We start from the raw sequence: 10846 nt of genomic DNA, 5'->3' as shown, positions 1-10846 counted from the left end.
CATAGGATCGCTGAACTACTTAAGCGTCAGCGCACTGTCACAGTACCTCGAGCAACCTGGAATTCAGCATTATCATGCGGCGGTTCAAGTGTACCGGTATTTAGTCGGCACTAAAAGTTTGAGCCTCACGTACATGAAGAACGGCGACAACACCCTCAAGGCCTATGTAGATGCCGATTGGGGGAACTGTCCCGATACTCGTCGCTCCTTAACAGGATTCGCCATTCTGGCGGGCTTGCATATTCTAGTGTGGAAGTCATTGAAGCAATCTACGGTCTCCTTGTCAACAACAGAAGCCAAATATAAGGCTCTGTCCGACTTAGGCCGGGAACTAGCTTGGCTGTCAAATATAACATCCGAAGTGAAGACTCAACCAGAGCTTCAAAATGTTCAAGTCCTAGTCGATAATAGAGGCGCAATTGATTTAGCCAAAAGTGAAACGTCTCAGAACAGTTTCCGTACCAAGCATATGTCAATAAGGTTACATTTTGTTTGGGAGCTAGTGGTGCAAAACCTGATTCAGCTAAGCTACATTCGATCTGAAACAAATGCCGCTGATTTCCTCACAAAACCTGTTGGACGCATCAACATTTGTCGAGTGCTGGAAACTCTTGGCATCAAAACCTCGTCATCAGTTGCTTCCAACCTTCCGGCTCGAAGCACGTCGGGCTGTCAAGACTCGCGCTTGTCCCCAGAGCGCAGGAAGCGCAAGGAACAAAACCCTAACCCCGCAAGGGGCAATGGTGAGTTCCTAGGTCCATGCATATGCATGTGGCTCCAAGACAGAAAGTTGACGCGCATGCTGAAACTCTGTTCCTCTTCATAGCCACATCAACACCAGACAAAGCGCCTAAGCAACCAAAGCAAAGCAGACCCTTAATTAGGTAAGTCACGCTTGTATAAGGTCAGCCACAGCTAGGAAAGCGCAGATGACTGATCATTACTACATGTATGAACAGCAGCAAGCTCGCAACCGACGCCACCTCAGACCCAACGGGTTCCAGCCTCAACGAACGTATATCGGACCCCTCCACAGGAGGTGATTTGATCGTTGCAGAAGCTAAAGTTAAGCTAAGAGAATCAGGAGACTGACTGCTCGTCACCTATGCGTTAGACAACAGCTGCTTTGATTCCTTAGCAGCTTGGATTTGGAGTCCGTGAGGATTAAGCTCCATCAAGCCCAATCGCTCCAATAGAACCTTCAGTTCCCTCAGCACAAACTTGTGTCCTAGCCTGCATTGCAGTGTTTTCTTCTCTTTATTTTATCATTATAACTAGCCGGTCTTGTATCCACTCTTAGGTACATGACCGTTTCTCTTTTTCTATCTACATCTCTGAACATGTCAGATAGATTGCATACTTACACAAGAAGTATAATACTCTTAGTCTTGTGAATTCTCACAACCACCACCGCCGTTTGCTAGTCTTGCAAGAGCTGCCCGCTCGTTCCATCTTGGGCTCATTCAATTCAACATGCTTACAATTCAACATGCCTGAGGTGCAAGTGCGTTAGAGATAACCATATCACCCAATGTGTATGGCTGTATTGCACCTTTCATAAATCTGAGACTATTCGGAGGGGGAAGGTTGATGAATCCATTGAACCTCGCTCAGCCTTGGGGCAATCGTAGATTGTCTGGAAATTGCACTTTTTGGCTGGTAAGGTAAACATTAGAACCAGGTTTACACATGAAACAGCGATTTAAAGGATCAGGACTAATCCTCGAGCACGTACATGTAGCACCAGTATGCGTGCCTTGAGAAGGGGTGCTAGTTATGAGGGAGGTGTCTTGCGCTGATTGAAATCAAAACATAAAATAAATCATCATCCTTTCATTCTTCTTTTTTACTGAATCCTTTCAATGTGAATAAAACTTACCTTTACGTCAGCAACACAAGAACCGAGCGCAAGATTTGCCTTGCACATAGGATAGCAACAAATCAACGCGCTAGCCCAAGCGTCCAGGAAATCCAAAGAGCAATGAGTCAATTGAGGTCCATACAGCTACCATTATGTTGCCTAGACAGCTGTGTGATGAGAGAAATCAAGTCAGCCATCAGGCGCAGAGAAGAGCAAAAAAAGAAGATAGAGTGGTGCACATACAATCACTCACTACAAGGGTGGAAAATACCTCGGTGCCGAGTGGATTGGTAGCCAAAAGGTGAACAGGAGTCAGATTAAGCTTGTGGAGTACTACTTGATGATTGACCATCCCAGCCCGGCCAGAGCAACAAACACTCCCAGGGAGGCTGTCCAATGGTTAAGGTGGTGCCTAGCAGCGGTTAGAGAAGTGTATAGTGTTGTCAGGTGATGCAATTGTTGGGAGGAGTTCCTTGTTGCGCACATGCTTACATATGTATCAAGTGATGTTGTCTGTAACGGCCCTCGTGGCGCTGAAATCGTTGTGTGTAATTGGGAGCTTGGTGACACCCTAGTGGTCGAAACTGGGTACCAGGGCCAAGGCATCGAGTTGGAGGGGAGCAGTCGGGCAGTTGTGTTGAGTCCAAATGGCTATTTAAGGTGAAGCCTGATGTGGTATTTGATTCCCCCAGGCATCCTCTGCCGCTGTAATTCCAGCGTGTGGTTTGTCCTCGCCCCCCTCCGCTGTTGCACTTGCACAGTTTGAGGGGCAAAGAGTGGGCCCCTCACTGGTCAGCAGCCTTTGCTGCGGGCCAGGGGCCTTCACGTCCAGTGCTTTTGACCTGCTTGACACAGGCTAGGGACTGAGCCTGGGGCACAGCACTTTTGCTGATGTTGGAAGGCTATTTGAGTTGTTGGAATTAGTTACAGTTGTTGCTTTCTCTGTTTATAATTTGGGGGAACCCATGATTTTGTTTTCTCAATTTTTTAAAGTTGTAGGGGGAACCCATGAATTTTTTTTTTTGGGATTCAGAAAAATCTGTGTCTTTAATAAACTTGGATTTATTGAATATACATCCACTAAAATGAGCATACCTGGCTGTCTGTTGCGGGAAGTGATACAGGTTCCTTGGTGTTTTGGCTTTTCCTCTGGCCATTGGGTTGAGCGGAGCAAGAACGCGGCTGTGCTCTTCGGGAGTTGGTCTGTGTTGGAACAAACCCAGGGCGCTGCAGGGGAGTGCGGATACGGGATGATTGGCGAGGGTTTGGATTCAAGTTTGTTCGATTGGGTGGGGTAGACTCTCTTGCTTTACAGTCACTCATTGTAGTATACTTAGTCGAGATAAATAAAAAAAATCAAGCTGAGACCGTAAGAGTTCTGCCAGCAATTAGCAAGCGGTTGATTTGGTGCTGGCAAAGCTGGACTTAGGTTTGAAGCTGGCCAGAAATGTGCAAGAGTGGTTGTGGTATCATTATTTTAACTGCGCGTTTGAAATGGTAGCGTGCTGCGCTAGGTTTAAACTGCAGTGAATCAACCGCTACTGCAAATCCGTAATAGATTACCCACTAATTTGAACGCAGTAGAATTTTTAGCGCCTCGCAAAGCTACAACGCTAAATTAATTTTTTTTTTAGCGTTAGCGAGGGCCAATCCGCTAAGCTACAAAGGGGGGCTGGGAAGTGTAGCGGGAAGAGCGCTACGTTAGCGCTAGAATTAGTGTTTTTCAGCTACAGCTAACGCTAACAGCAAAAACTGTTAGCGGGAAACCGCCAAGCTACACTTGTAGCGGCGCTAATGTAATTTAGCGTAATATGTGCGGTCTTGGGTCAGGCCACCGCCCCTGGGACAATACATCTGCTGTGGTTCACCTCACTGATCTATCTTGAAGCTTGTATACAACTCGCCAAGCAGGCGACCAAGGCGGAGGTTGCATTGAGTTTGCTCAATGGTGATATCTAAAACTGTCTTTAATCTTGCGGATTCCGCCCTTCTGCCGCTTTCAGACACACAGCTTTCCACGTGAAAAACTTATCAGCACCAGACCCACCAACCCAGTAAGAGTACCAGCTGCTGGCTTTACTTATGTGTGACGGTCCACAACTCCAGCCAGAGGGTCACACTCCGATGATTTCACACAAACATTTCAATAATCAATCCAGAAAAGAGAACATGTAGAGTTTGGAGTGCATTGTTGGGAGCGTTGTCAGCAGTTACTTGCTGGTAAGAATGACGGGTATTGTCTGACATTGTTCAACAAAAGACGGCAAGCTTCCGGTTGTTGGCAGACATGTACATAGCCTAACTACTAGAGGCATATGGGCTTCCCTATTTGTACGCCCGTCTCACTATACACCACGGGTGCACCAAAAGTTTTTGGGATGGTTTTCAAAACCAAATTGATTGGATAGTGGTTGTCTGAACCAAATTGGTCCGAATCTGGTTTGTGGACAAATTCCGTTGCCAAAAAGGTCCCAAAAACCGTGCCGTGAGAGAAGGAGCATCCAAATGGTTTCCAAAACCATTTCAGATGGTTCTGGAAATATTTTTCAAACCAAATTGGTTTCCAAATTATTTTTAAAACCACCTCAGGTGGTTCCAGAAATATTTTAAAAATATCTGAAAATGGTTAGTCCGACTTGTTCTTCAGGACGTCCGGACTCAATTAAAAAAAATATTCTGAAAACCAATCAAACTGGTTTTCAAAATATTTTGTTGCACCCGTGGTGTACTGGCAAGTGCATTTTCCGCAAGCGCCCAAATGAATGCTGGCGTCCCCTGGTATTATGACCATGGCTTGTTCAAAGAGGGTGAGTGAGACTATGATGAGGCATAAGAAGGATTTCATCTTACTGTTGATTGATTCTAAGGGTGATGGAGACTGGGCCCCTCGACCGCAGGGCAATGGCTTCCTTTAAATCGGTTGGAGACAAAATTTCGCTGGCGACGGAGCCAAGCAAGAGTGACCGGTTGGCGGTACACCACGGGTGCACTAAAAGTTTCCAAGGTGGTCTTGAGAACCAAAATGGTTGGATAGTGGTTTTTAGGACCAAATTGGTCTGAATTTGGTTTGGGAACCCATTTGGTTCCCAAAACCATTTGTGAGAGAATGACCACCGTCCTCTAAGAGATTTGGTTTTCAGAACCAATCTCACAACTTTTTCCCAAATGTTGTGGGATTGGTTCTGAAAACCAAAATGGTTGGTGTAAAGGATATCAAAACCAAAAACGTTGGCAGAGCGGTTCCCAGAACCAAATGGAAGTTCCTGGAAATATTTCTCAGAACTGTCCTGACATAGGCAGGCAGTTCTGAAAACTCAATCGTGGCATGCCGAGGACTGCGGGCTGCGCAGCCATTTATACCATTTGATATATATTTGAAATATCCCCCCAGATGCTTTCTCCGACCGGAGACTTGAAAATATTCCCCCAGTTGCCTCCACAACTCGCCCATCATCAATCCCCTCTGGAACGAGGCCCTCCGCTGCTGGAAACTCCTCTCCTCCCTTGTTGGCCATCACCCCTTCGAGGACTCCTCCGGCGATGCTGGCATGTACAACTGTGCGCCGGCCCTCGGCACCATCTCTAGCAAAGGCGTCCTGGTCCGTCTCTTCTCTCTCACACACGCTTTGCTTTTCTCTTGTGGGCTCATTTGTTGGGATACAAGATGCAGGAAAATACAAATGCCTGGATCAGCATCTCTGGCCTCCTCACCTCCATCGCCTCCCTCCACAACCCCTTGCATCCCAAACCGTGCCCGCCCCCGCTCTACCACTTCATCCCCCCCGACCTGCTCCACAACCGGTTCTATGCGCTGCCCGACCGGGCCCGGAACGTGGGCCGGTACATCCAGGTGCGTCGTCTCCTTCCACCCCCTCCTCCCCTCCCCTACCCCAGAAACTGATGACTGTGACGGATGTGTGGGGAGATCACAGGAGATGGTGGACCTGCTTGTTGCCGACGACCTGCGGTGCGCGAGGGCGTAAGACGGCCTGGGCACCAAGCTCCACACCGCTCTGTTCCCCGAGCGCGCCAAGCCGCAGAGCCCGTTCAGCCACTTCATCGAGCAGGCCATCTCAATGCTGCGCCTCTTCTTCGAGCGCATCATTGAGCCCCTCGCCGAGCCCGTCGCCGAGGGCGTTGCCGCCCTGCTCATCGACTTCACCAGATACACCAACAGACTTGGCTGCCTCGGTTCCGACTTCGGCCCCATTGCCCCCCGCATCAAGTACAAGATGGCCCAGCTCGCTGAGGTCATTGTTGCCTAAGAATAATCCACTCACTAACTGTTGCTCTTTATCTCCTCCCGATCATTTTGTTTTTATCCTTATTGTTTTTTAAATTTTTATTGCTTGTAGTTCCATAACCTCTTTTCTTATTTTCCCTGGGACCAGGTTGTAATGAAGGATTCTCCTAACTTTTTGATTGCCAAATTTTGCTGTACAGAAATTGGTGCACGCAAATGTTTCCTGGAACCAATGATGGCCCGGGAATGTTTTTGGCAACCAAAATGTGGTTATTGAAACCATTTGGCTCACCGATGTTGGTTATCCACACAGATTGGCCAACCAAAATGGTTTCCGGAACCATTTGTCTGACCAATCTTGATTTTTCAAACCAAATTGTCAACCAAAATGGTTTCTACAACCTTTTGGTCAACCAATTTGGGTTTTCAAAACTGTTTGGCCCACCAAATTGGTTTTCAACACTTATCAGCCAACCAAATTGGTTTTGAAAACCATTTGAAGTGGTTTCAAGAATATTTCTTCAACCAGAATGGTTTTTCAGATATATTCAGAACCACCTGAGGCGGTTCTGAGAATATATTAAAAATATCTGAAAATTGTTAGTCCGACTCGTTCCTCAGGACGTCCAGGACTGAGTGTATTGGAAATATTTTGAAAACCATTCAAATTGGTTTTCAAAATATTTTTTTGCACCCGTGGTGTAGGCGTGAACCTGCGTGAACACTTTTTCAAATCACTATACAACATAAATACAGTTTGATTATGAAGAACCAAACTATGTATTCAGATGTATTCACACTGCTATTTCAAACAATGTAAATATCAGTGTGAATACATAGTTTTCGAAATGCGGGAAAGGGAGCTTGGAGGCTGTTTCCCACGCGGGACTGGGGTATGCTTCATACTAGGTTTATATTGACTGACCAGGTGTTAAATACAACTCATGAGCTTGCCAGCCGGTCGCTGGCCATGACCGGCAGAAACTTCTTTAATCAGACCGCCGCGGGGGACTTGAGCTCATGAGTGACACCTCTGTTCACATTGTGTGAAATACAAACAGTGTGAATAATTGGAGCTGGAGTGTGTTTATTATTTGAAAAAGAATACGCACAAGTTGAGAGATGGCATATTTTCAACCGAGACAACAGGAGACAACACGATTTCATTTTGCGGTGCCGGACGGTGATACATATGTACATAAATATGTAACATGCCGTGCCATCTGCAAAAGGGCTATGTACATACATAGCACAAGCTGCCGGGTGTGACCTGCCAAGAAAACGGTTGGACATGTCCATCTACCAATTTTGTACGGGCCACCGGGCACCCTTGATCCTTGCCTCCGTCACCGGTCAAATTTTGTCTCAAAATGATACATAAAGGAAGCCATCCTGATCAAGCCTTATCCACATTCTACACACTGCACATCCAATCGTCATTTGGGACATCGCATCCACCCCATCGCTCATTACATCAATCGACAACAAGATGAAATCAGTCATACTCATTATCATATTCTCGCTCTCCCTCGAGCAAGTTTTCGCCTCCCCGACAATAATGACAGGGGACGGCAAGCTTTATACGGCCGCTTGCGGAAAATGCATATGCAAGTATATCGCCGACGGCGTACAAGTAGGGACGCCCTCATGCCTCTAGTAGTTAGGATGACCGTCAACATAGCTGCCGTAAGCTTGCCGTCTTTTGTCGAAAAATGTCAGACAATACCCGGCATTCCTAACGTTTCCACATCATCTTTCTATGTAGTTTCTAGCTCGGCAAGCTCCCCCCGACTGGCACTTACGGAAGATCCCAATGCGTCCACATCCTATACACAGTTTCATCCTGCGTCACCCACCCGCCCATTCACATTGCACAGCCAGGAGCCAGTTCCCCGGCACCCGTCACACTCCCTCACCTTCCTCTAACTCTCCATTGCCTTATACCTATCCCTACGGACCTTCATCAGCCTCCAAACTATTGTGTTCTCCTTTCTGGATGGTTGAATATAATTTAAATTTTTGCGTGAAAGTATTGGAGTACTGGAAAAAACGCGGCGTATAGACGCCGCGCCTCAGTGTTAGAGCATCTCCAACGGACTCACTAAAGCAGGACTTGCGACCCCAATTTAGCGAGTCGGGCGAGTTTTCGGGGTCCAACGGACTCGCTATCCGACTCGCCAAACGCCTCCAGAGTCGCCTCAACTCGCCACAGCCCTCCACTTATGGCGAGTCTGCTCCAACCCGACACTCGGCCCAAGAGGGCCGCACCTCGCACCCTACGCATGCTACACTGCGCGCTACATCACCTACCGGTCCATCCTCACATCAGGTCATTGATAGGATGACCGGTCGTTGATACCCATGACCGGCCATTGATAACATGACCGGTCATCGATAACATGACCGGTCATCGATAATATGACCGGTCATTGATACCCATGACCGTTCATCGATACCCAGGACCGGTCATCGAAGCCGATGACCGGGCATCAATATAATGACCGGGCGGCATCAATATAATGACCGGGCATCGATAGGATGATCGGTCATCAATACCCATGACCGGTCATTGATCCAATGACCGGTCATCGAAGCCGATGACCGGGCATTGAGACCAATGTCCGGCGTCAATATTGTGAGATTTGGAAGACTTAAGGGTAGATTTCTTAGAGTCAGCTCATGGTGGACATCATGAGAAAAAGGAAGAAGAAAAAAAATTGAGTAGAACACTTAAGTACCTTAAGGGCAGTGGTAAGGCTGTAGTTATAAGAGTTCTAAATGGCACACTAAGTGTACGAGAACAAAGTGATGAAAAAGGACAAGAAAAAAAAGAAAACGGTCAAGAATAACAAGTCGCGGTACGAGGTCGTCGTGTGCAAGTCGATGATGCAAGTGAAACTAAGTCGGGGGTGATAGGTCAAGAGGCGCGTAGTGGACGGTGGAGAAGAAGAGGAGTTGATGTGAACAGGTTGTGGTAGAAAAAAGGATGAGTGAGAATGCAGATGGCCTAAAAGCAATGAGGAAAGTCAGCCTTTTATATGCGTTTTACTTCAAACAGGTATGGCATCTGCTTTGGTACAGCCGACACCAGAAAGCTTGCGGGTCCAGCAGCCTGAAAATCCAACCAACAAAATTCTTCATTTCAGCCACCTACCCTGTATCCTTCCAAAACTTCTCATCTTCGCACATCTTCCCTCTCTCCATCTCTCCCATACCCCCTACCCCCTTCCCCATCAAAAATGCCCCCCAACCCAGCTCCCCCCCGCTCATCCGGACCCACCCACAACCCAGCCGCCGGAACCGCAAACCAGCCAGCCGGAAAAATCCACCAGCCATCCCACCCAGAATCCAAACCGCCCAAAAAAACAGTCCAACGCAGGTGAGTCCCGCCCTTTCTAGCAGTCCAATCATCCACAGAGCTGATCCCTTTGTTTTTTTGCCCCCCCCCCCCCCCAGCCAGAACCTCCCGCCCGCCAGCCCATCCGGAACGCCCACTGCAAAAAAAACCCTATCCCCCATTGGTGAGTCACTGTCCCCCCTCTTCCTAGCAAACTGATCACCCGGAGGGCTGATCCAATTGTTTTCTCTTCCCCCCAGCCAGCTCATCTGGAACCCTGACCGCAAAAAAAACCATTCCGTCACTGGTGAGACCCTCTCCCCCCTCTCCCTTTCCTCCAAACCATCCCCCCCTCTTTCTCTTGGAGAGCTGATTCAGCTCTTTTTGCTCACCATCTGTGTTGCCCCGTCAGATCACAACATGGTTTATGTTAAATACGCCCCAGAGGTCAAGGCAATTGTTGTCAGGCTCAGCCAGGGTGGGATGCACCTCCCCAAGATCAATGCAACTATTGGCTACAACGTTTCACCGGACTCCCTCAGCCTTTGGAACGATTTATACCGCCGCACAAGGAATTTTGTGAGAGATCCGGCGCTATATCTGGAATGTGGCCGCCCGTTGGCATTCTCACGCGAGGAGGCCGATTTTGTATTGACAGCACTTGAGGCCAAGCCCACATTGTACCTGGATGAGATTCAAAGTCACATTCAGGCAATTACCGGGACTCGCCATCCAATCAGCACCATATTGGCCGAGTTGAGGACCCGGCTCCTCTTGACCAAAAAAGTGGCCCGAACTTACAACACCAATCAAGATGAGGCAGCCCGGCTCCGTTTTACCAACCGGATCAGCCATTTCCCAGCGGAATTTTTGGTATTTCTGGGTGAGTCTGGTGTGGTTCTGTGCTAGGTGAGATGTTCAATGTGATTTCGCTTCCTCTCCCAGACAAATGTGGCATTTCCCTGGGGACACACACTTGCAACACGGCATGGGCGCTGCGTGGGCGCCGTACGACTAGGATCCCAAAGGCGCTTCAAGCCAACCAAGTGACTCTCATGCGGGGGGTGTTGCTGGACGGTCTGCTTGGGAGTATAGCCCGGGTGGGCTCCATGTGTCAACTGGACATGGAATATTTCATTGAAACCGTTCTAGTAAGTCTTGTTTGCCCATTACCCACCTCTGTTGCTGTGCTCCATAGACACTGATTATGGCATCTATCTATCTATCAGATGCCGGCAATGAATCCGTTCCCGGGTTGCAACAGCATCCTGGTGATGGATAATGCGCGGATCCACCACAGCGGTTGGGTTGCGCAGATTTGTGCAGATGCAGGGGTCTTGCTGATGTACCTGCCAACGTACTTGCCGGACTACAACCCGATTGAAAAGGTTTTCTCGGCGCTCAA

The sequence above is a fragment of the Puccinia triticina genome, chromosome 3A, assembly GCF_026914185.1.
Source record: "Puccinia triticina chromosome 3A, complete sequence".
NCBI lineage: Eukaryota > Fungi > Basidiomycota > Pucciniomycetes > Pucciniales > Pucciniaceae > Puccinia > Puccinia triticina.
This window is presented reverse-complemented; position numbering follows the sequence as displayed.